Source organism: Mytilus galloprovincialis, chromosome 11 (assembly GCF_965363235.1).
Source record: "Mytilus galloprovincialis chromosome 11, xbMytGall1.hap1.1, whole genome shotgun sequence".
Taxonomy (NCBI): domain Eukaryota; kingdom Metazoa; phylum Mollusca; class Bivalvia; order Mytilida; family Mytilidae; genus Mytilus; species Mytilus galloprovincialis.
Window position 1 is genome coordinate 15,255,010 of NC_134848.1, and position 26,188 is coordinate 15,281,197.

At 37.4% G+C, this 26,188-nt stretch overlaps 1 protein-coding gene and 1 long non-coding RNA gene across 2 annotated transcripts in view; both read right to left on the bottom strand.

Annotated features, from left to right (window-relative positions):
• LOC143051678 (uncharacterized) overlaps positions 1–17,640 on the bottom strand; it is a 174,970-nt gene extending 157,330 nt beyond the window's left edge. Inside the window, exon 1 of the mRNA XM_076224588.1 lies at positions 17,556–17,640. The gene's annotated coding sequence lies outside the window, so the exon portion shown is untranslated. The remainder of the gene's footprint in view (positions 1–17,555) is intronic.
• A 4,096-nt stretch (positions 17,641–21,736) lies between these two features.
• On the bottom strand, positions 21,737–25,029 carry LOC143051715 (uncharacterized). The gene is made up of 2 exons (XR_012970877.1): positions 24,534–25,029; positions 21,737–21,923 (listed from the first exon to the last, which is right to left on the bottom strand). It is a non-coding gene; the product is annotated as an uncharacterized LOC143051715 (long non-coding RNA).
• Positions 25,030–26,188: the final 1,159 nt, after the last annotated feature.

A 26,188-nucleotide genomic window follows, 5' to 3' on the forward strand; every position in this document is an offset into this window, starting at 1 on the left:
GGACCCTAGCCCATTACCTACCATTTCCACCTAGTGGCTAACAAAATATTGACGTAGGGATTTTTTTACACTCCTTTAAAAATTGGGGTAAGGCATTTTTTTTAAATCTAACTTTGGACCCATGGTGAGGACAAACCATGAGTTGTCCCACCTGGACCTTTTGACCCATTGGACCTTAGACCCTTACCTATCATTTGCACCTAGTGGGTAAAAAAGTATTGCCGTAGGGAATTTTTGACAGACTTTTGAAAATTTGGGGGAGGCATGTTTGACCCTTAAGACCTAAGCTCGGACCTATGGTGAAGACAAACTATGAGTTGTCCCACCTGGACCTTTTGGCCCATTGGACCCTAGCCCATTACCTACCATTTCCACCTAGTGGCTAACAAAATATTGCCGTAGGATTTTTTTACACTCCTTTAAAAATTGGGGTAAGGCATTTTTTTTAAATCTAACTTTGGACCCATGGTGAGGACAAACCATGAGTTGTCCCACCTGGACCTTTTGACCCATTGGACCTTAGACCCTTACCTATCATTTGCACCTAGTGGGTAAAAAAGTATTGCCGTAGGGAATTTTTGACAGACTTTTGAAAATTTGGGGGAGGCATGTTTGACCCTTAAGACCTAAGTTCGGACCTATGGTGAAGACAAACTATGAGTTGTCCCACCTGGACCTTTTGGCCCATTGGACCCTAGCCCATTACCTACCATTTCCACCTAGTGGCTAAAAAAATATTGCCGTAGGGATTTTTTTACACTCCTTTAAAAATTGGGGTAAGGCATTTTTTTTAAATCTAACTTTGGACCCATGGTGAGGACAAACCATGAGTTGTCCCACCTGGACCTTTTGACCCATTGGACCTTAGACCCTTACCTATCATTTGCACCTAGTGGGTAAAAAAGTATTGCCGTAGGGAATTTTTGACAGACTTTTGAAAATTTGGGGGAGGCATGTTTGACCCTTAAGACCTAAGTTTGGACCTATGGTGAAGACAAACTATGAGTTGTCCCACCTGGACCTTTTGGCCCATTGGACCCTAGCCCATTACCTACCATTTCCACCTAGTGGCTAACAAAATATTGCCGTAGGGATTTTTTTACACTCCTTTAAAAATTGGGGTAAGGCATTTTTTTTAAATCTAACTTTGGACCCATGGTGAGGACAAACCATGAGTTGTCCCACCTGGACCTTTTGACCCATTGGACCTTAGACCCTTACCTATCATTTGCACCTAGTGGGTAAAAAAGTATTGGCGTAGGGAATTTTTGACAGACTTTTGAAAATTTGGGGGAGGCATGTTTGACCCTTAAGACCTAAGTTTGGACCTATGGTGAAGACAAACTATGAGTTGTCCCACCTGGACCTTTTGGCCCATTGGACCCTAGCCCATTACCTACCATTTCCACCTAGTGGCTAACAAAATATTGACGTAGGGATTTTTTTACACTCCTTTAAAAATTGGGGTAAGGCATTTTTTTTAAATCTAACTTTGGACCCATGGTGAGGACAAACCATGAGTTGTCCCACCTGGACCTTTTGACCCATTGGACCTTAGACCCTTACCTATGATTTACACCTGGGCTTTTGGCCAATTTGACCTTGAATTATTACCTGCCTATGTGCCTTTGTGAAAGAAAAGAGAAAAAAGCCACATAATAAACACAAGGTATGTCTGATCAGAGAGAGAATAAGGCTCAGGAGGTAGAAATCTTTAGTTGCCGGTACCCAGAATCTAAATCGTTCATTTATTTATAGGAGCATACCGAGGAGGGGTATCTTTGAAGGTGCTGGTATCACCTAATATCAGACCGGCTTTGTCGTTGAATTGCTGACCACGTGCAAGCCTCAAGTAAAGTCCATCATCATAGGTGATCTTGGCGTTTGAGGGTTGAGGTAGAGATCGTTACCACTGGGATTCACTGTGCAAATAAATTCACCATAGATACCAGAATTAAAATATCTTAAAATTTCAAACGCATACACCAAGTTTCAGGTAAAATCATGATCCCAATACCTTGTTGACGGGTTCACCACCAAAGCAATCAAGTCTCCAATACCCAAGGCAGATAGAATGGTTTTAGATACCATGTGAAATGCCCTCATTGCCTACGAACATGTGTAGGTATCCACTTTTTTTTATGTTTTTTTTATCTGGGTGGTACTCAGCTCCAGATTAATAACACAAGTAACTTTTTGAAGAAGTTTGATAATCTTTTAACCTGCCGAGAGGTGAGCCTCATCTTGTGTTCGCATTACAGGTTTGCATGGGACAAATAAATGGAGACTTGACAACCTTTCTTGGCAGCCCAGTGTAGTTTATTTACTTGACCTTTCAAACCATTATCGTGTTAAGTTATTATTTATTCCCTTAGAAGATGAAAATGGATAGTGAGGTGTTCGCCGCGGAGTTTGATGGGGTCACCATCCTGATCGGTGAGATAAGTGCACATGGGATTGATGGTTTTCAGGGTCACTGGTAAGTACACCAGTTTTTTTGGGGGGTTCTTCATACCAGGATCGACACCGGGAAAGAAACTACAGATGGTGGATTACTGCTTTCCATTTACATAGCTCCCGTAGAAAATACCGCTATTTGCCAGCTGGATGCTGATGATGTTGATGATACTAACAATGTGTTCCCCTTCTGTATAGCCCTATCGTAGGTGTAAATTTGCAGTTCTAATCCCAAGACGGTGTTGCGGCTATTTGTAAAGTTGAAAAAAGTAAAGTTCTTCGTAGTGCCTGGCGAGAGTTAGTGATGCTCTTAGGGTTTCCCGATTTGCATCGATAATGATTTTGGCTTTGTGTTTGTTGAGCCGCAGCTGTCGCTGTATTTCATCGTTGATGCCATAGGAACCTGTGTGAATGTTGGGGATGGAGTATACGTAGTAAGTCTCATGATTTACCAATGACATCTCATAATTCTTTCCAATTTTTAGTGGATTGAAGCGGGTTTGAATTTAGCTATGGTTCCCGGATACTATGAACGAGAACCCCTGCTTTAGATCGGTTTTACCTACGAATTGCTGCAAAATAATGTTGTTAATTTATTTTCAGGCTTCAAACACGACGTTTGTCTTGTGTCCGTCAGATTCGAAGTAAAGAACTCTGTCGGAGATTCCAAGTGCAAATGCTTCGGTGTTGGCGGAAACATTGCGATCGAATTCGGCTCGTATCTGGATGTCCACCGTGGATTCTTTCAGCCGCTCGGACTGATGACTTGCATAGATGATAAACATCGGCTATAAGCCTGTGAAATCAGAGGTATCGGTGTTGACGCCGCCGTTACTGAGGAGGGTGACCATGTTGTAGAGTTTCTTTCTTATGTCTGCAGCCTCCTTGAACACTCTGGCAACCCTATTTTGGGTGAAAAAGGCATTAAATACGACGGCTGGGTAGGGTTCAGCGTTGACAGTAATATCTATGTTCCGCAATCGACAGTGATCGCACACGGCGGCGTCATGGGTCTTATCCACACTTTTGTCGGTTTGGATTGCAACGATTGTATATCTAGGCTTATAAGTACCACTTGTGGCAGATATGCGCCAGTTTAAATTGTGTGTTTTTGGGAACGGTGATAGAATCACACTGCCTCATGCGAAATCCACAGTCGATTTTACTTTTACTTTGTATGGTTTTGTACAGCCGCATCTTGTTTTTGCCTGATGGGGTGACGTGAAGAACGAACCAAGAGATCTGACTCAGAATATTTTTTGCCACATCGTTGACTGCGGCGGCTCAGTGCATGGCATCGGCGTCTGAATCACGCGCACTAGTGACAATGCATGCTTTAATTCGTATACGATCTTGTCGTAGTCGTCTGAAAAGCCGAAAATATGTCTCAGGGGTATTGTGAATGAAAAAGCTCCTTTGTTGGCAGGTTTGGGGATAATTTTACCATGACGTGCTGCGAACCCTGTGTTTTCGGTCTCAGCTTCGGTAGATGAATCCATGCACCACAGCTGGTTGAGACCTTGGGATTTGGAGAAATCGTCGTGATAAATCAGAATTTCCAACATGGTAGTGGCAACGCCTGGGTTATTGATATGTTCGATTAGCTGGCCTGAGAGAAGATATACATGATTCCATTGTGAAAGAGAGACACTAGATCTGCATCAGCATATGCACTACTGTCGTTCTTTTGCAGTTGCCCCTCTACCAAAAGATAACTTTCAGCGGGATGGAGTAATAAGTCTTGGGTTTCGATATTGATTAGGATACCACCTTGATTATTCAGGTTGGCACCAGTTTGAGGTTCGTATTCGTCAACTTGATAAATCCCTGGAGACTTTCATCGAAAGTCAATCCTTCGGTGATTGTAAGGATGTCAGACATAATGTATGTATTTTTAGCGTTGACGAAGTAGTAGATGGTTTATACCACTTTACCAACCACATTTTTCAACACCTTTCAAGGCTACTGTGTCAAACAAACCTGTCCTACCGTAGTCGTACTTTCGTGCGTAACCTTTTTTTATTTGCAACATTTATTTATAGGAAGCTACGATGAAGCGCCTTATATTCCTCAATGCTGATATGTCTACCCTTTTTCATAGCATCAATAATCGACACAATTTCGTTGCGCACACCATTATTTCCTGCTCGGTAAGCTGCAGCACACAGTTCCAAGCGATCGAGAAGCTGCTTGAAGTTGGCAGAAAGATTCACGACTGGCAGCCCACTGCCAAACTTATCCCTCTGGTAGATGTGGGATACGATTTCCTTCCTTGTAACTCTTGTTCGCCTTCGCCGTTTTTAAGAGGGTTGAATTGCATTGATACATGGCACCGGAACTTTTCAGGATCTCTTCAAAGTCGTCAAGGTCGTCAGCGTCGAACGAATCTGGTTTCTTTTTCACCATGAGTTCCCAGAGGCCAAGGGTTCCTTTGTACCTCACACCATCCACGAAAATATCATCGCCGTCAAAAGTAACTGATAAACTTCGGATGAAGAAACCATCGTTTTCAGATCGAAATCCAAGGTTGTGGCCGGCGGAAGGAGTCATACTGAGCTGCAAATACTGCTGTTCTCGAGGTACGAGGACGGTGGTTGTAGGTGGTGCAATAGGTAGAGGGTCGGCAAACTCGGGCGTTGGAGAAGGAAGGGCTGGCACAACTGGAGGTAAATCTTCAATTGTTTTGGTGATTTTTTTAAACTGCTTTCCGCTGAGCCTCAACCTCAGGCTTAAACACTTTGGAAAGGTCCAATAATGTCAGGGCGGTGCTGCATGTTACAGGATTGAATGCTCCGCTTAGTTACATGCAACTCCTTTGAGAGTGCCCCCCGCTGCTTTGGGACGGGAATTTGGATGAACGTCATTTATTCAAAGCGTTGGAACAAACGCCCCTAGGCGTTGCTGTGAACGGCTTCGAACGCCTTCAAGGGTTTGAACGAACGCATTCGAACGCACCTAAGCGTTGGTGTGAACGCCTTCGATTGCCTCGAACACCCCAATAGTCTTGGTTCGAATACCCAGTCGACCCAGGTCGATCAATTATATGCGATGGTTCAAGCGTGGGTCGAATGCCCATCTTCTGAAGATTCCTGTATCTGAGACATACGTCTTTACGCGGTTTGCATCGGTGATTGCACTGATGACCGAAAAAAGTTTTGGCGGGCATTTGGGTTGTTGTGGGCGTTGGGATCTACCATTATGTGTATATCCAATTCAACAGACTTTCATACATATCGGGACATAAATAATGAAACACAATCCAACCACACTTGTAACACAGTCTTCATACCTTGCCCGGGGCCGACTCAAATTTACATTTCAGGGCCATTCGTATTTCTTAGGCTGGGGATCGAACTCTAGCTCCAGTTCAATATCTGACAATGAATACTCTAGGAACTCTGAATCCTTGTACTTCGAGGGGTTATCTTTGTAACAATTTATTATTGATACAATACCTATAAAACTCATCAAATTGCATCGATATTTTCCATTTGCCTTGGTGCTTTTTATATCGATGGTTACAAATACATAGGTTGCCAAACTACTGTAAATTCAGAAATTATTACGTTCATTTATTATTGCGATTTTGTCATTTTAAATTAAATGCGATTTTAATTATTACGATTTTGAGAAAAGTCATGCTTAATTCAGTGAAGACATTACAAAATGCGAGTTTTAATTATTGCGTTTACAACTCTGTCGCATTATTCGCAATAATAAAAACCTCGCAATAATCTCTGAATTTACAGTATTCCTTGGTGAGATTGTTGCAGTGATCTCGTCGGATTTGTTCGAAATTCTTAGCATCATGCTAGAAGAAGCATAGGACCTTGGCATTCTCCCGGATAGACTGGCGGGGCAGTTGAAGTAGTTGTCACAATTAAAAACAATCAATGTTGTGGCGATCACTCACGTAGTAGTCTTCATTTGCTAAGCATCAAGTCGTCGAACACAATGAGTTTGGTCGAGTTTCCGGGGCTTAGTTCATCGCTCCTTTGCTCGATGAAAAAGTTTCGATACCACCCGGGTGTCGTGGTGGTGGTGAGGCGTTGACCACATCGATCAACGAGTAGGGTGACTTGGCTTTGCACTGTACGAGGTTTAGGATATCTTCCTTAGTGAAGCCTGTTCCCAGCGCTTGCTGCAACACCCGGTAGATGGGCTGGTGAAGCGATTTCCTGAAGACGTACAATTGATCGTACTTGAGGCATCCATCGCACAGGATTATGTTGTTTAACAGCGTTGTCTTACCACAGTCCGACTTCCCAATGATAAACCTTCTGATTGCGGCAGGAGGTAGCGATTGCTCCTGTTGGAGGCGTTGGCACTGTAGGAAATGTCTTCGACGTTCATTTATTTGAATAAAATAGCGATGAACTTTTGCTTGCAATGTCATTGGAAGACGGACATAGTTAACCCCAGCGAGGTAATGACCAGGAATCGAACAGGCGACGGATTAAAGTTGGAAATTGTAAGGTATGCGGTGCCATGAAGTCTTAGTTTGTTGCTGCAACTGGTGCAGGGTTCATGGACAAACTACTAGTAATCAACCGATCACCAATGGAAATGCGTCTACCCGGACACAACTTTACCGGGCCAGAGATTAAACTTAGCAAGCGCCTGCACCCAGAAAGCTTGGTCAAACCACATTAATCGAATTTACCAGGCTGCATATCACCACGATCTCTGTTATCCCCAGCACAAGGATAAAACCGCCCGTTACCCCATCTGTGGCAAAGCTATGCTAGCCTCGCTTAACACCATTTCCAACACTTTCACACGCGAACGCATGGACCACAGCATCATCGGACCAATCATCGATACCAAAACTCGATTTGGTCTGAGTATTTAGAAAATAAAAGTTCGCTGGACCGATGATTTAGCGAATGAGTTGCACAAACCAGTTCGAGGAACGTTTCAAAAACGCGGTGTAGTAGTGTGGTGTGGATGAGACCTAGGCGGCCGACCTTGTTGATATGAGTGTCAAAACACCTACCGCATCGAACATATCTTGCGTAGAAGAACATGGGGAGGGATGAAAGAGCTTAACGTCAAGTGGAGGGGTACCCCACGGAGTTCAACTATTGGGTCAAAGCTGCGGATGTGCAATAGACTAGTTCATATGACCGGAAAAAACTGCTGTGTTATCATATAGTTGCGCAGGTCCTCTTCAGATATGAGATTCGATTCGCGCCGTCTCCTGTCCGCCGTGTGATAAGACTTCACCTTCAATTCGATGGTATTGATTTTCTCTAGAACCGCCATGCTTAGATCCACATAGTTCTTTGCATATACCATCCTTTGGTCACTAGTTCTTGTGCCGCAAGGTAGACACTTTCCCACTTTTTTTCTCGATACCGACAAGGTGTTTTTTCATGTCCTCGAGAGCTATTTCATGATCGCTTCTAGCGCAGCCTCTACCTCATTGTTGTCTTTTATACCATCTTTCAACTGCTTGGTTACCTACCGTTTTGTCACAGCATCCGAGCTGTCCTTGGGATATCATAGGCTAGTAATGCGATTGTCGTTCATATCGAAATGATGCACGATCCACCAGACGGATATGCACTGTCTTGCATGGGATCCAAACTTATCCATTTATCTATAGAGCGAAAAGATTGCATTTTCCACGATTTTCCCATTGTCAGCATCTTCAACACGGACAGACAAAAGTGACCACATACCACATCCCCTCGCGTCTCAAGTTCATCAGTTTTGAAAAGGATCTCATTTTATCTAAGGTCCAATGGGTCAAAAGGTCCAGGTGGGACAACTCATGGTTTGTCCTCACCATGGGTCCAAAGTTAGATTAAAAAAAAATGCCTTACCCCAATTTTTAAAAGAGTGTAAAAAATTCCCTACGGCAATACTTTTTTAGCCACTAGGTGGAAATGGTATGTAATGGGCTAGGGTCCAATGGTCCAAAAGGTCCAGGTGGGACAACTCATAGTTTGTCTTCACCATAGGTCCGAACTTAGGTCTTAAGGGTCAAACATGCCTACCCCAAATTTTCAAAAGACTGTCAAAAATTCCCTACGGCAATACTTTTTTACCCACTAGGTGCAAATGATAGGTAAGGGTCTAAGGTCCAATGGGTCAAAAGGTTCAGGTGGGACAACTCATGGTTTGTCCTCACCATGGGTCCAAAGTTACATTTTAAAAAAATGCCTTACCCCAATTTTTAAAGGAGTGTAAAAAATTCCCTACGGCAATACTTTTTTAGCCACTAGGTGGAAATGGTAGGTAATGGGCTAGGGTCCAATGGTCCAAAAGGTCCAGGTGGGACAACTCATAGTTTGTCATCACCATAGGTCCGAACTTAGGTCTTAAGGGTCAAACATGCCTACCCCAAATTTTCAAAAGTCTGTCAAAAATTCCCTACGGCAATACTTTTTTACCCACTAGGTGCAAATGATAAGTAAGGGTCTAAGGTCCAATGGGTCAAAAGGTTCAGGTGGGACAACTCATGGTTTGTCCTCACCATGGGTCCAAAGTTACATTTTAAAAAAATGCCTTACCCCAATTTTTAAAGGAGTGTTAAAAATTCCCTACGGCAATACTTTTTTAGCCACTAGGTGGAAATGGTAGGTAATATGCTAGGGTCCAATGGTCCAAAAGGTCCAGGTGGGACAACTCATAGTTTGTCTTCACCATAGGTCCGAACTTAGGTCTTAAGGGTCAAACATGCCTACCCCAAATTTTCAAAAGTCTGTCAAAAATTCCCTACGGCAATACTTTTTTACCCACTAGGTGCAAATGATAGGTAAGGGTCTAAGGTCCACTGGGTCAATAGGTTCAGGTGGGACAACTCATGGTTTGTCCTCACCATGGGTCCAAAGTTACATTTAAAAAAAATGCCTTACCCCAATTTTCAAAGGAGTGTAAAAAATTCCCTACGGCAATACTTTTTTAGCCACTAGGTGGAAATGGTAGGTAATGTGCTAGGGTCCAATGGTCCAAAAGGTCCAGGTGGGACAACTCATAGTTTGTCTTCACCATAGGTCCGAACTTAGGTCTTAAGGGTCAAACATGCCTACCCCAAATTTTCAAAAGTCTGTCAAAAATTCCCTACGGCAATACTTTTTTACCCACTAGGTGCAAATGATATGTAAGGGTCTAAGGTCCAATGGGTCAAAAGGTTCAGGTGGGACAACTCATGGTTTGTCCTCACCATGGGTCCAAGTTACATTTAAAAAAAATGCCTTACCCCAATTTTTAAAGGAGTGTAAAAAATTCCCTACGGCAATACTTTTTTAGCCACTACATGTAGGTGGAAATGGTAGGTAATGTGCTAGGGTCAAAAGGTCCAAAAGGTCCAGGTGGGACAACTCATAGTTTGTCTTCACCATAGGTCCGAACTTAGGTCTTAAGGGTCAAACATGCCTACCGCAAATTTTCAAAAGTCTGTCAAAAATTCCCTACGGCAATACTTTTTTACCCACTAGGTGCAAATGATAGGTAAGGGTCTAAGGTCCAATGGGTCAAAAGGTCCAGGTGGGACAACTCATGGTTTGTCCTCACCATGGGTCCAAGTTACATTTAAAAAAAATGCCTTACCCCAATTTTTAAAGGAGTGTAAAAAATTCCCTACGGCAATACTTTTTTAGCCACTAGGTGGAAATGGTAGGTAATGTGCTAGGGTACAATAGTCCAAAAGGTCCAGGTGAGACAACTCATAGTTTGTCTTCACCATAGGTCCGAACTTAGGTCTTAAGGGTAAAAAATGCCTACCCCAAATTTTCAAAAGTCTGTCAAAAATTCCCTACGGCAATACTTTTTTACCCACTAGGTGCAAATGATAGGTAAGGGTCTAAGGTCCAATGGGTCAAAAGGTTCAGGTGGGACAACTCATGGTTTGTCCTCACCATGGGTCCAAAGTTACATTTAAAAACAAGAATGTGTCCACAGTACACGGATGCCCCACTCACACTATCATTTTCTATGTTTAAAGGACTGTGAAATTGGAATAAATTCTCTAATTTGGCATTAAAATTAGAATGATCTTATCAAAGGGAACATGTATACTAAGTTTCAAGTTGATTGGACTTCTACTTTATCAAAAACTACCTTGACCAAAAACTTTAACCTGAAATTTGCACTATCATTTTCTATGTTCAGTGAACCGTAAAATTGGGGTCAAAACTCTAATTTGGCATTTAAATTAGAAAGATCATATCATAGGGCACATGTATACTAAGTTTCAAGTTGATTGGACTTCAACTTCATCAAAAACTACCTTGACCAAAAACTTTAACCTGAAGCCAAAAACTTTAACCTGAAATTTGCACTATCATTTTCTATGTTCAGTGAACCGTAAAATTGGGGTCAAAACTCTAATTTGGCATTTAAATTAGAAAGATCATATCATAGGGCACATGTATACTAAGTTTCAAGTTGATTGGACTTCAACTTCATCAAAAACTACCTTGACCAAAAACTTTAACCTGAAGCCAAAAACTTTAACCTGAAATTTGCACTATCATTTTCTATGTTCAGTGAACCGTAAAATTGGGGTCAAAACTCTAATTTGGCATTTAAATTAGAAAGATCATATCATAGGGCACATGTATACTAAGTTTCAAGTTGATTGGACTTCAACTTCATCAAAAACTACCTTGACCAAAAACTTTAACCTGAAGCCAAAAACTTTAACCTGAAATTTGCACTATCATTTTCTATCAGTGAACCGTAAAATTGGGGTCAAAACTCTAATTTGGCATTTAAATTAGAAAGATCATATCATAAGGAACATGTGTACTAAGTTTCAAGTTGATTGGACTTCAACTTCATCAAAAACTACCTCGACCAAAAACTTTAACCTGGCAAAGAGCTGTTTCACACAATCTCATTTTCATGTTCAATGAACCATGAAATGAGGACCAAAACCTAAATTTGAGGTACTTTTTAGAAATTCCCTATCAAAATGACTATGTATGTAAAGTTACAAATGGATGCAACTATAACTTCATCATAAACTACCTCGACCAAAAACTTTAACCTGGCAAAGAGCTGTTTCACACAATCTCATTTTCATGTTCAATGAACCATGAAATGAGGACCAAAACCTAAATTTGAGGTACTTTTTAGAAATTCCCTATCATAATGACTATGTATGTAAAGTTACAAATGGATGCAACTATAACTTCATCATAAACTATCTCGACCAAAAACTTTAACCTGGCAAAGAGCTGTTTCACACAATCTCATTTTCATGTTCAATGAACCATGAAATGAGGACCAAAACCTAAATTTGAGGTACTTTTTAGAAATTCCCTATCATAATGACTATGTATGTAAAGTTACAAATGGATGCAACTATAACTTCATCATAAACTACCTCGACCAAAAACTTTAACCTGACATGGGACAGACGGACGAACGGACGAACGAACAGACGAACGAACAGACGAACGAACAGACGGACGAACGGACGCACAGACCAGAAAACATAATGCCCCTACTACTATCGTAGACGGGGCATAAAAATGCCTTACCCCAATTTTTAAAGGAGTGTAAAAAATTTCCTACGGCAATACTTTTTTAGCCACTAGGTGGAAATCGTAGGTAATGTGCTATGGTCCAATGGTCCAAAAGGTCCAGGTGGGACAACTCATGGTTTGTCTTCACCATAGGTCCGAACTTAGGTCTTAAGGGTCAAACATGCCTACCCCAAATTTTCAAAAGTCTGTCAAAAATTCCCTACGGCAATACTTTTTTACCCACTAGGTGCAAATGATAGGTAAGGGTCTAAGGTCCAATGGGTCAAAAGGTTCAGGTGGGACAACTCATGGTTTGTCCTCACCATGGGTCCAAAGTTACATTTAAAAAAAATGCCTTACCCCAATTTTTAAAGGAGTGTTAAAAATTCCCTACGGCAATACTTTTTTAGCCACTAGGTGGAAATGGTAGGTAATGTGCTAGGGTCCAATGGTCCAAAAGGTCCAGGTGGGACAACTCATAGTTTGTCTTCACCATAGGTCCGAACTTAGGTCTTAAGGGTCAAACATGCCTACCCCAAATTTTCAAAAGTCTGTCAAAAATTCCCTACGGCAATACTTTTTTACCCACTAGGTGCAAATGATAGGTAAGGGTCTAGGTCCAATGGGTCAAAAGGTTCAGGTGGGACAACTCATGGTTTGTCCTCACCATGGGTCCAAGTTACATTTTAAAAAAATGCCTTACCCCAATTTTTAAAGGAGTGTAAAAAATTCCCTACGGCAATACTTTTTTAGCCACTAGGTGGAAATGGTAGGTATTGTGCTAGGGTCCAATGGTCCAAAAGGTCCAGGTGGGACAACTCATAGTTTGTCTTCACCATAGGTCCGAACTTAGGTCTTAAGGGTCAAAAATGCCTACCCCAAATTTTCAAAAGTCTGTCAAAAATTCCCTACGGCAATACTTTTTTACCCACTAGGTGCAAATGATAGGTAAGGGTCTAAGGTCCAATGGCCCAAATGGCCCAGGTGGGAAAATTCACCATAGGTCCAAAGGTAGGTTTCTTTTATAAATTGCTAATTTATATTTTCCGTGCACACCATACATTAAGTACAACAAATAAACTTTTCGTATAATTAAATGTGAGCGCATTCCGCTTGTTCAGAAGTAGAATCTTTTGTCAAAACAAATTTGTCTGACAAAAAAATAGCAAAGCACGAGTGCAATTTTCTATTCTTGTAATGCAAAACTATTGATACTTTTTAGGAACTACTTGACAGGATGCCGAGACTATGGAAAGCTATTTCTTACAATATCACAAAATTGATTTCTTATGGAAACGTCGATGTCATGTAACAACAATTTTGCCAGCATTTAAATAAGTGCATAGCTATTTACTATTCTTCATACACTATTTAAAATTGCGCGCAGCACGCTGTTTTGTATATGAAAAGCGAATAAAGTAATGATCAGGAAATTACATGTTAATTTGAAAGAAAAAAAAAAACATTAAATAGTGTCTTCGGCTGCTCATTCATATATAAAAACAGATTATTTTGTGATTATATGATTGATAAAAACATTTAAAGTACGTTTGAGTCTTTTGCAACTTTTGGATTTATAGACATATCTGAAAACTGGCTGCTAGCGAAGTGGCTGCTGGCGAGTGGCTGCTAGCTTGAGCCTGGTCTGCTTTTAATCAAACTGTGGAAGCATTCACATGAGATATTATATGTGAGAAATATTATTTATTGTCATGGCCATAATTTATTAACAACTTTTTATTGATGGTTTTGAATCTGATGCTACATAAGTCATTATAGTATTATTTTAAATCATCCCTTTTAGTGTGTATTTGAATTTTTTGTCTTTAATATATTTGTTTTCTTATGTTTATTTTATATATAGACATAAGATTAAATTTAAAAATATGTATTTTCAATATTGATTCACTATGATAATGTGTATCTGAAGTATTTGCGTGTTTGTGTAGATCTTTTCAAATTTTAACACACTTGTTATAAAACAATCACATCAACAGATCAATCTTAATTTTGTGTATTTTATATTACAACCTGGTGTGTATACAATTGAGTGTTAATTGAAACCTTTCAGTAATTATTGTAACTTCTTTTGCAGATTGATTTACAACTGGCACATTTAAGTTGACAGTTAATGCATATAAAAGAGTGTAGTTTCTATAACATCAAATATGAGGTCTATACACAATTAAATGTAAGTATCAATTATATTATAATGTATGATTCTTGATAGGGTCCTTCAGTTCTATATTTTATATACCATTTTCTATATTAATCTTTATCTATTTTGCCCAGTATTATCTATTCTTTGTATTTTAACACACCATCATTTTCTTTTATTATCAGTCTTTTCTTAATCTTTAATTTCTCAGCCTTTAAATATTGCTCTTTTGCTTAATAAGGGATTATTACATGATTGGTGTATCTATTCTGTAAACACCATCCAGACCCTCAGTTTAGGTGAATATATTTAAGTTATCTGGTGTATTAAGTCACACCCACCCCAGATTTATTAATAGTGCGGTGACAGAAGTGTAAAAAGTCGTCTAGATGGCGAGTTTAATCTCCCCAAATAACACACGGCTAAAAATTGTCTTAACTTAAAGACAAATATGTCTTCTTTAGTTTTTGCCCTGTCGTCAGAATTTCGTACGGTCACATTTTTCTAAAAAGTCGTTTTAATGACTAGTAGTATATAGGAGAGTTTCAACCCCCCTTTTTCAAAATGAAAAATTGTGTATGTTTGCTTACATTTAACTGAAATAGTTTTTCCTGACGCTATTTTCAGATATCGAAATATTCTATTTAGTATTTCATTTTCTTATAATCTATAAAATTTGCGAAGTTTAGACTGTTAAAAATTTAGGTAATTTTAATCGCAAATTCAGACACAAACTTTAGTTTCTTCTTCATCGTAGTAAAACAAATTATCCCGTAATATTTTTAGCATATAGTATTTCATAAAACTAATCAGTGATAAAAAATTCGGAACCAAAATATGAAAAAAACCTTAAGAAATCAATGGAAAAAGAATGGAATAAAAAACTTCAATTTCAACACGGAACTTAATCACTTGCCTTCCGTCACATTTTGTGTATTAGTCAATAATTTGGTCTCAACTGATATATGACATTACTACCTTTTCGCTATTATATACACATATTTGCACTGATATATGCTACAATCTTTGTGTGTATGTGTTTATATTCTATGTTTTTTTGTTATAAAACATTAAATATACTTTGTCAGAAAAGTCTAATTGTAAAATCCAAATAATTTACGGATAGTTTCAGTAAATATTCCGTGATACGTCAAGTCCGTTGCAACTTGCCCCATTAAGTCCAAAGAAAAGACAAACGTTGTTAAATTTTATGCAGTGTTTAATATGCAAAGAAAAGAAAAAATGGACTGATTTTTGAGTCAATTTAACAGTATTGGAAAGTCGATTTTTGTATCTGCATTGAATAAAAGATTAGACGAGGTGAACATCAAGATGTTTCATGCGGAAGCTGTTAATTTACAGAAGTCCGTGCAGGCTGTTTATCGTTGTTCATGCTACAAAAGTTACACAAGTAAACATATTTGTTCCCCCTTTTAGAGCGAGGAAGCTTCTAATCTGATATTTAATGACGACATACAATTTTCGGACTGTTGTCCCTCTGTTTCGGTATGTCATGTATATAAACATGATAAATCAAATCTGTATTAAAAGACCACCTGTAATAAGAGACCACTGTTTTGCTCTACATTAAATGGTCTCTGAAAACAGGTTTGACTGTATGCTGTACTGCTAATTGATGTATACCTTACGACTTATTTATTCATAAGGAATACAATGTTAGTAAATGTCAACATAATTTACAAGCTCTGAGTTCATGGTGTTGAAGGCCGTAATATGACTTATGGTTCTTAACTTTTAATGCATTGTAACTTGGATTGAGAATTGTCTCATTGGCATGCATGCCACATATTTGTAACATAAAATATTGTCCCCCATGCATGAAATATTGTCTGTCGACAAAATTTCATATAAAATATTGTCCACAGACAGTATTAACATGATTACATAATGAAATATTGTCTTGAACAATATTTTATTATGAAATAGTGTCCTTGTCTATAAAATTTTGTCACCTGCTTCTAGACAGTATTTCACTATGAAATTCTGTTCATGAAAATACTTCACTAAGAAATACTGGCTTTTAAAATATTTTTTTATCGAATTATTACACAATTAGAAATAGTACACAAGCATGCAGCATGCACATTTTTAGATTTATAACTGAAAATTGTTTTGTATAGTAAGGAATTTATATTATATTTACTAATAGTGAGTTTCAAATTTGCATAAATACATTACAAATGTATATATATATATATATATATATATATATATATTATAGTTTAAAGAATTGTCTAACATATGTTTCATTTTATTACATTATACTGTGCACATATAAGTTATGTACATGATGTACTGATAATCGCTTATTTTGTAAATATATACACAGGCACATGTCACAGAAAACAAATTCCTATATACCTTCTCCAACATGATTATATGTTGATAACCTCCCCTTCATGAGACAAGATTCTGCCTATGAAATATTGTCTCATTTATACTCACAAAATATAACCTCCCTTTAACAGGACACAATTTCATAATATTTTGTAGATAGGAGGATAGTTGTCTCAGTCATAATATAATAAACTACGGTATTGGGACCGTTCGCCCTGATAACATGTTCGCCCTGGTTAGTTCGCCCTACTAAAAAAATATTAATATTCAGGACATTGAAGTTGAATAAACTTATTCAGATATTTCTATGATATATATATTCTTGATATTTATGGAAACAGGGAAATATCTAAAAGTTTATGGCTTGTTTAGGATCATTATAATTGTTCAATGACAAAATAATTCGGATCACTGATACTTGTCTTTTGGTGGATTATTAATAAAAATCAAACGTTTTGTTTTGATAAAATATTCACCTTGAAATTAATAAAAAAAAAAAAAACAATGATTTACAAACTGTAAATCATGAAACATGTTTGTTTACAAGTTCATTTAATATAATACTCTGAGAGTAGTTATCAATAAAGAGAAATACATTGTATTCAGTCCAGTATTCTACTCTGTAAATCCATAGATGTATTATTTTTACATCTATGGTAAATCAAAGAGAAAATGATAAATTGATCGCGGGAATATAAATATTCTGTCAATTTTTCAACAAACTTTAACATATTTTGTTCAAATACTAAAATTATGAAATTAGAAAAAAAATTAAAATCAGGGCGAATAGATTCTGGGCAAACAGAAATCAGGGCGAACATTTATCAGGGCGAACATGAATCAGGGCGAACGGACCCGGATTCATAAACTACCAACCATGAAAATACAACATACATGACATGTTATTTACCGTCTTACACGTGACAAATTTCAGTCTGGACAAGCAGATAATAGCTTCTTCATAGTTTTCATGTTATAAACAGTATTAAACCTACCAGCAGATAATAACTTCTTCATAGTTTTCATGTTATAAACAGTATTAAACCTACCAGCAGATAATAGCTTCTTCATAGTTTTCATGTTATAAACAGTATTAAACCTACCAATATATTTTACGCCTCAGTTAGTAAAGAATAATATAATAAACCATTGTCTTCTAATCATAACTTACTTTGTTTTTTAAGGGACGATTTAAGTCGGGGAAAAGAGACCAACGTTATATTCTTCAAAATGTATTTCCTTCCAATGAAGAACATAAAATCATCGACAAACAGTGAAGAAAATAGCTTAAAAAATTTAAGAAAAGTGCGCCCAAAACAAGCTAGGCCTTGAAATAATAAGGTGGTAAAATATAAAGAAAAGAGAAAAATAGGGACTTTCCTATTGTATGTATTGCGGGGGGATAGGAGGGGTCTTGATCCCGAAATCCCGGACTTGAAAAAATAAAATCCCGAGGTCCCGAATTTAAATAAAGCAAATCCCGACATCCCAAAATCCGAAAAAAAGGTTCCCGGATCCCGAAAGGGTCAATCCCGAAATCCCGAGCTTAAAAACATCCGATCCCGGAGTCCCGATAAAGGTCCTATCCCCCCTCTGTATTGGTACAATGTAATTTCTTTTTTTCCTGAACATGCCGCGTAAACTACTTGCCACTGGACAACTATACTAACTGATTAATCAATTGTTGTAGCAGTTAAGGAAACACGCTTCATGATAAAACATTCCAACTTATTTTCACTGTATGTTCAATTGTGTAAATTTTTCTTTTGATTGAGTTAAGCCATTTTAATTGATACTTCATAATGTGAAATTGAAAATGGAAATGGGGAATATGAGTCTTTCTATATATGTTGTGATGTTACACTATTGATAAAAGCCCTTAAACCCGCAGCAATTTTATGCACATATCTTCAACCAGGAACATGATGTTCAGTAGTCGTTTGTTGATGAGGTTCATAAGTGTTTCTCTTTTGTCTGTTTTTTTTCTTCTTCAATATTTGGACAGATGAGATCGATGATATGGTTTTCCCGTTTGAATGGTTTTCTTTAGTAATTTTTAGAACCCTTTATAGTTAGCAGTCCGATGTGAGCCAAGGTTTTCGCGTTGAAGTACGTACTCTGACCAATAATGGTCTACTTTTACACATTTTGACTTGGATTAAGAGTTGCCTCATTGGCACTCATGCCACATCTTCTTACATATACTTTGTCGCATATATTTTTGCCAGTCAATCTATATTCATGTTGAGGAACCACAAGGGTGACTAGGATAAATATGATCCGACTTTGTTAAGTCTTCTTCCGATCGTCAGTAAAACCCTTGACAAAGAAGAATGTAAAGAGAGTCCAAGTCTCTCTGCAAATTAAGGACCCCTAAAGTTTAAATTTCTGTGCATATCAAATTTTACCCTGGTGTTCCATTGGAAGACCAAATTTCCATTATGGTCGACCCCAATTACTGGACTTTCCTGTTGTATGTGGTTTCATAATGTAATTTGTTCTCGTCCTGAATATGCGCGTCCTGAATATGCGTAAACTATTTGCCACTGGACATTCAGCAGCTATACTAACAAGAAAGGAAACACCCTTTATGATACTACACTCCTTAAAATCAAATGGTAGCTCCATTATACATCAAAGTGGCGAGTCTTGGAAAAATCTATGTAAATTATTATTTTTTTTTCATCCTACATAGAAATTTTTGAAGTGATCCGCAAAGTGTATCTACGATTTAGGCAGCAACCATTTGATTTTCTGGGGGGGGGGGGGGGGGGGGGGGGGGGGGGGCTATGGTTTTTTTTTGAAAAAAAAGTTTGTTTCCAGTTTTTGGAGAAAAAAATAATTTGTTTTTGATTCTGAGAAAAAAAAATTGTTTGTTTCACCCTCAGCTGCCACTAAATGTAATGCTAAAATTGAAAGAAAAAAATTGTTTTCGACTTGTCGCTAAAAAAATAGCTTGTTTTTGTCCAGAAAAAAAACCCCCATAGCCCCCCCCCTTAGACAAAAACATAACTTTTTTTATTCAATTTTTATAAAAGCAGATTTTGAAACATTTCGTTATAGGCAGTCAGTTGTCCCAAATTTTTAGAAATAACCTAAAAAAACAACGCCGGAGTATTGTTGACTTTGAATTTGAGTGAGGCCTCAGTGTGACTTTAAGATGAAAAATAGGAAAAAAAGCGCTGTTCCATTGCTTTTTGTGTCTTTTACTGTGCCCATACTTATTAAATGTATATTTCATGTCATATATATCATAGATACCCCATATCCATTCAATATTCTTTTATGATAGCAAGTTTTTCCACCGAATAATTGTGTTTATCTTTCAGGGTATTTGGTCTTCCTCCACCAATAAATATTGGCCACTACGATATAGCAAAGAGTGACGAAAGTGGCGTTAAACACCAAAAATCAATCAGTTGTCCATTCTGAATCAAAGTGTTTGTGAACATTGATGGTAAAGATTGCTATTAATTTGAATTTGCTATGTGAACATTTTTGTATTGGGAGTTATCTTCCCCGGTTTTAAATCGTAGTTGAATAAGTTTTAGTACGGATCAATGCACAACTGATGGTACCCTGTCAAGCTTTATGATCAAACACATCAATACATAATGTAACGTGTAATGTGCCAGGATTAAACACATCAACACAACTTAAGGTACCTTGACCAATATCAGGACTAAACACATCCTCAAAACATAAGGTACCTTGTCAAGTATCACGATTAAACACATCAACACAACTGAAAGTACCTTACCAAGTATCATGATTAAACACATCCACCAAACTTAAGGTACCTTTACAAATATCAGGATTAAACACATCATTCCAACTTAAGGTACCTTGTCAAGTATCACGATTAAACACATGTTGTAAAGTATCATGATAAAACAACTTCTTAAAATCAAAAGATAGTATCGAGAAAAATATTTTATTGATTTTTTTCCTCATTTTTGTTGAGCCTGTGATTAACAGCAAAAGAAGGCAAGACACTGTGTAACCCTTACGATTTTGTTATATAGATTAGACCGTTGGTTTAATTTCCTGTTTGAATGGTTTTACACTAGTCAGTTTAAGGTCCTTGATATGGCTTGCTGTTTAGTGTGAGCCAAAGCTCTGATTTGAAGACTGTGTTGAAGACTGTATTTTGACCTATAATTATGTACATCTCATATCTTACATGTACATGTACATAGAATAAGATACGGGAGTTAAAATGGATTTGAATACATATAATAGATCAAATGCATGGGATGGATATGTAAAATCAAAGAATTAATATACAGCAGGTAAATAATACATTAAAATTTATTACAATAGTTATCAAAGGTACCAGGATTATAGTTTTGTAAGACTCATCAGTGACTCTAATTTTCACATGTCTATGTAAATTACAATCTTGATTTTGAACCCTTTATTGTGTATATTGTTTAACTGACATTACCGCAAACATGACACTCATGTCGCTTAATATCACCTGTATGTCAATGTATGTGTCATGTGTGAACCGTTCTTGTGTGTCTTTGTAAATTACCAAGCTGACTAAACCCTTTACCACATAAATTACAGTTATGAGGTTTATCGCCTGTATGTATTCTCATGTGAATTTGTAAGCTAACAAGCTGAGTAAACCGTTTACCACATACATCACAGTCATGAGGTTTATTGCCTGTATGTGTTCTCATGTGAATTTGTAAATTACTCTGCTCACTGAACCTTTTACCACATACATCGCAGTCATGAGGTTTATCACCTGTATGTATTCTCATGTGAATCTGTAAACTACTCAGCTGATTAAACTGTTGATCACATAAATCACACTCATGAGGTTTATCACCAGTATGTATTCTCATGTGTATCTGTAAACTACCATGTTGAATAAATCTTTTACCACACAAATTGCACTCATGAGGTTTATCACCTGTATGTATTTTCATGTGTCTCTGTAAAGAAGCATATAGACTAAACTGTTTACCACATACATCACAGTCATGAGGTTTATCATCTGAATGTGTTCTCATATGTGTCTGTAAAGTACAATATTGACTAAAACTTTTACCACATACATCACAGTCATGACGTTTATCATCTCCTGCACGTGTCTCTGTATGTGTTCTCATGTGTCTCTGTAAATTGCTATCCTGACCAAACCTTTTACCACATACATCACAGTCATAAGGTTTATCTCCAGTATGTATTAGCATGTGTCTAGTTAGGAAACTACCTCTGGAAAAATCTCTACCACAAACATCACATTTGTAAGGTTTTTTATCAATATGTGTTCTAACATGTTTTGTTAAGTCACTCTTTAGACTAAATTCTCTCGTACAAACCTCACATTTATGATGTATATTATCAGTCTCTGTTCTTATGTGTCTCGTAATAGTATCATTGATTGTGACTAAATCCTCTACCTCGTACATCCTATTACTAGGCAGTATATGTGGGTTCTTGTAAGACTAGTAGATCTATAAAAAAAAAATAACAAAAGTTAACTTAATATGTGCTTCCGTGACAGTAAAGTGACATAACTCTAGAACAGTTAAATAGTATTGCCACCACAATTCAAACCTTAAATTTATTAAGGGACATAACTGAAGATCGGTAAAAGTAAATCTATCTTGTACTTAATCTGAGTTTTGTGGTAATAACAATTGTCTATAAGTCTCATAACATGTATGGTTGATGCAACCATACATATAATAGTATCTTTAAGGAAGAGAATGGAAGCGAATAATTAAGCAATTCTTCCATTTGTAAAGAGGCAAAACTCTAAAACAATATAAACAAGTGAAACTGCGAGCTACTGCTCACTGATGATACCCCCGCCGCAAGTGGATAATATTAATAGTGTAAAAATATGCAAGTGTTCGGTAAACAGGAAGTTGTCGAGTGATGAATCTGAAAACGCATCACACGGCATAGCTGACTTATATAAATCCTGAAACCAAATTTCAGAAATCCTTGTATTGTAGTTCCTGAGAAAAATGTGACGAAAATTTTCAACTTGGCTATCATGTGTAAAATCATACAAGTGTTCGGTAAACAGGAAGTTGTCGAGTGATGAATCTGAAAACGCATCACACGGTATAGCTGACTTATATAAATCCTGAAACCAAATTTCAGAAATCCTTGTATTGTAGTTCCTGAGAAAAATGTGACGAAAATTTTCAACTTGGCTATAATGTGTAAAATCAGACAAGTGTTCGGTAAACAGGAAGTTGTCAAGTGATGAATCTGAAAACGCATCACACGGTATGGCTGACATATATAAATGTTGATACCAAATTACAGAAAGGGTGGATGTGTAGTTCCTGAGAAAAATGTGACGAAAGTTTCGTGGGACGGACTGACTGACGGACGGACGGACTGACGGACTGATGGACGGACGGACTGACGGACAGACAGAGGTAAAACAGTATACCCCCCCTTTTTTAAAGCGGGGGTATAATTTTAAAGCGGGGGTATAATAAACTCATCACAGATACCAGGACTAAATTTTATAATGACACCCCAATACATTGCAAATCAGGTAATTTATTTTCAAACTACATGTACCACAGAACAAACCATTTATTTTTGTGATTATCAGGGCTGAGTTATTTATTTTCCAAATCCTCCTGCCCCCCCCCCCCCCCCCTCCTCCCCCCCCCCCCCACCAACCCCCAATATCAAATGGTCGTCATCAAACTATATACAATTGTCAAATAAGTTATGAGACAACTATCTTCTTAAGTTCAAGTAACAATATACATGTGATTCTTCCGGCGGGAGTTAAAATCTCACCCTTTTCCCGTTAAAATTCTATACGTATTTAATTCCAATTGTGGAACACCTTCTCATTGGAATTATTTCCAGATAATGAGTTATAAAAGTTTGTCGCACACATATAAGTTTCTAGTAAATTAAAATTATATACACTTAAACTTAGACATGAAAACTGACAATCCTAGTCAATTAAGGTTGGAGTTGAGTGTAAGCTACTGATTTTCTCCCTTAACTTAACTTGTTGTGTGTTTTTTTAGTGAAGTAGGAGATATAAGGCTACTGGTGCAGTGTAAGGAGACTTAAGAGAAGTACCAATAAAGATGTGCATATTGGTTTAATTTAGAATGAACAATAGAAAGTTGAGTTATATGCTGAGTTACAAACTGTCACAGTAACATTGATAATTTGGTGGTACATGAAGTGATTTTAGATTTTAGTATATATGCCACAGTGCATGAACTTTTAAAGTAATATACATTGATTAGTGTATAATTGAAATAACATGTCATGTGTGCCTTAAATGCAGTACAAATGTATATAGTTTGGTGATGCAGGGGAACAGTTTGCTGCACGTGTACAAAAGTGATTTGACATCAAGTTATTTTAAAAACACTCAAGTTTTATGTTTTAATTGAGCACCCTGAGCTGGGATCGCAGCCTTAGCTCATTTTGGATAAGACCAACTGCCGTTGCGTTGTAAATTGGTGGTGGGTACGCCAGGCTGTGTTGATATCCTTTACACCAGTATCTTGAACAATATATTTTCGGCGAAATAATACTGGTTTGTGCACTGATCATATTCACTGTACAATATTCCTGCACATGCACACAGTTGCTTACAGTATCAATCAGTTGCTTATCCGTGCTACACTACAAAAGTAGTGGTACTCCAGATAGTGTGGGAAAGAATAAAGAAGAAGAAGAAGAAGTGGCCCCGCATGAGCGAGGTTCGAACTCACAACTCCAGTGTTGACTACTGATTACACTTAGTAACTACATTGTACTTAGACCACTTGGCCACTTAGGCCCCTTGATACCTTGGATCCTTATTAATAACTATGATTTTTAACTGATAAGAAAATCATGCATCTAAGACGCAATTATCAATCCGTACACATCCAACAATTACATCCAATGGACTGATGGAAAATTATATGTTATTTACGGTCTCAAAATACATGTACCAAATATGTCTAAACAAGGTTTTTTCAGTTTTCGTGTCTGCATTGGTGTTATCCTTATAGTATTTTCACCAATTCAGCTAGTAAAAAAAATAAGATATGGCGTTGTTTATTTATAAACTTACATACATGTATAAATGTTGCTTTTCTCTTCAAGGGGAAAATAAGTCAAGGGAAAGAAACCAAAATTATCATGATGAAAGCAAGACTTGCCACACTGCAAAATCGCCCCATACCGAATCGCCCTACTCTTCACCAACTCACCCCATTTACGAAAAAGGGTTATTTTCCCTTTTAACTTTGTATGGCTAGCTCGCTATACTTATAAAAAGGGTAAAATCCCAACGAATCCCACCTCGTCTCAGTTACAATGGTAATAATAATAACATCGTACGTCACAGCAAGGATTTGTATAGTAATTACTACACCGTGAAGGCCTTGGTCACAGAAACACGAGAAAGGCTGGTATTTACCTCTTCGACTGAAAAGTAGTAAATAAGTAAGAAGCATTTCTAAGGTTTTCATCAGATTAATTGTATTTCTTAAGTATGGCTAATTGGTTTAATTTATTACGGTTCAAATTGGTTTTTTCAATAGTCGGCCGAGTTGGATATTCAATGGGATTAAACAGGGGTACTTATAAAGTGAGAAACGGAATCGAAACGAAACGAAACGAAATATAACGAAACGAAACGAAATACAACGAAACGCAACGAAATACAACGAAACGAAACGAAACGAAATGAAAAAATTAAGAAACGAAACGAAATGGAAAATGAAGAAACGAAATACAACGAAATAAACGAAATATGCCTATATAAAATATATCTTTTACATTGTTTTAGGAGGTTAGGATTTTGATTTTAAACAGAAAATGTTGTATGAGTGCGAATGAGACAACTCTATCCACGCCACAGTGTAGTTTAACTTAGCAATTATAGGTTAGAGTACGGCCTTTCAATACGAACTCATGAACAATCACCGAACAAGATATAAAGGGTCAAAAATGACCAATGTAAAACTATTTAAACAGGAAACCAACGCTATAATTAAGATGTGGTTTGAGTGCCAATGAGACAACTCTCCATCCAAGTCGCAATGCATTTTAAGTTAACAGTTCAATGAGCATCGATTTGAACACAGAGTCTTTGCTAACACTAAACAGCAAGCTACATATAAAGTCCCCAAAATTGCCATTGAATACAAACTTTAAACAAGTAAATCAAAATATAGAAAACGAGAAACACCTATGAACCACACCAACCACTGAACAACAGGTTACTGACAGTAGTATTGAATATGCATCTGGTTTAAACAGTTTAACAGGCTCGCCAACCTTGAACCTAACCTTAGACAGAAGTTAAACATTATAAAATAAAAAGACGCTATAAAATATTAACTCTATGAAAAAGACGCGATTTAAACAATATCAACACTTCAGAATATGTATGATCCGCGACACAATACAATATATACAAAACGAGAAACAGAAAACACATATGAACTACAACAACCACATGAACAACAGGCTCCTAAATAATCCAGGACAGGTGCAGGCATACAAAATATACACAATTAAGTATCTTGTAAAATCTGCATGCACGTCAGTGTTAAGTTTTCGTGGTCAAATCCATATCGCCTATATTTTAAGCATTAGGTGCACTATATTTGGTGTATTCAAATAACAGGTATCATCTGACTTGGACCCCATTTCTATAGTTCATTATAAGGGATGTACTTTATCAATAATTTGGTTTATATGATGCTAATAAGATGAAAATTGC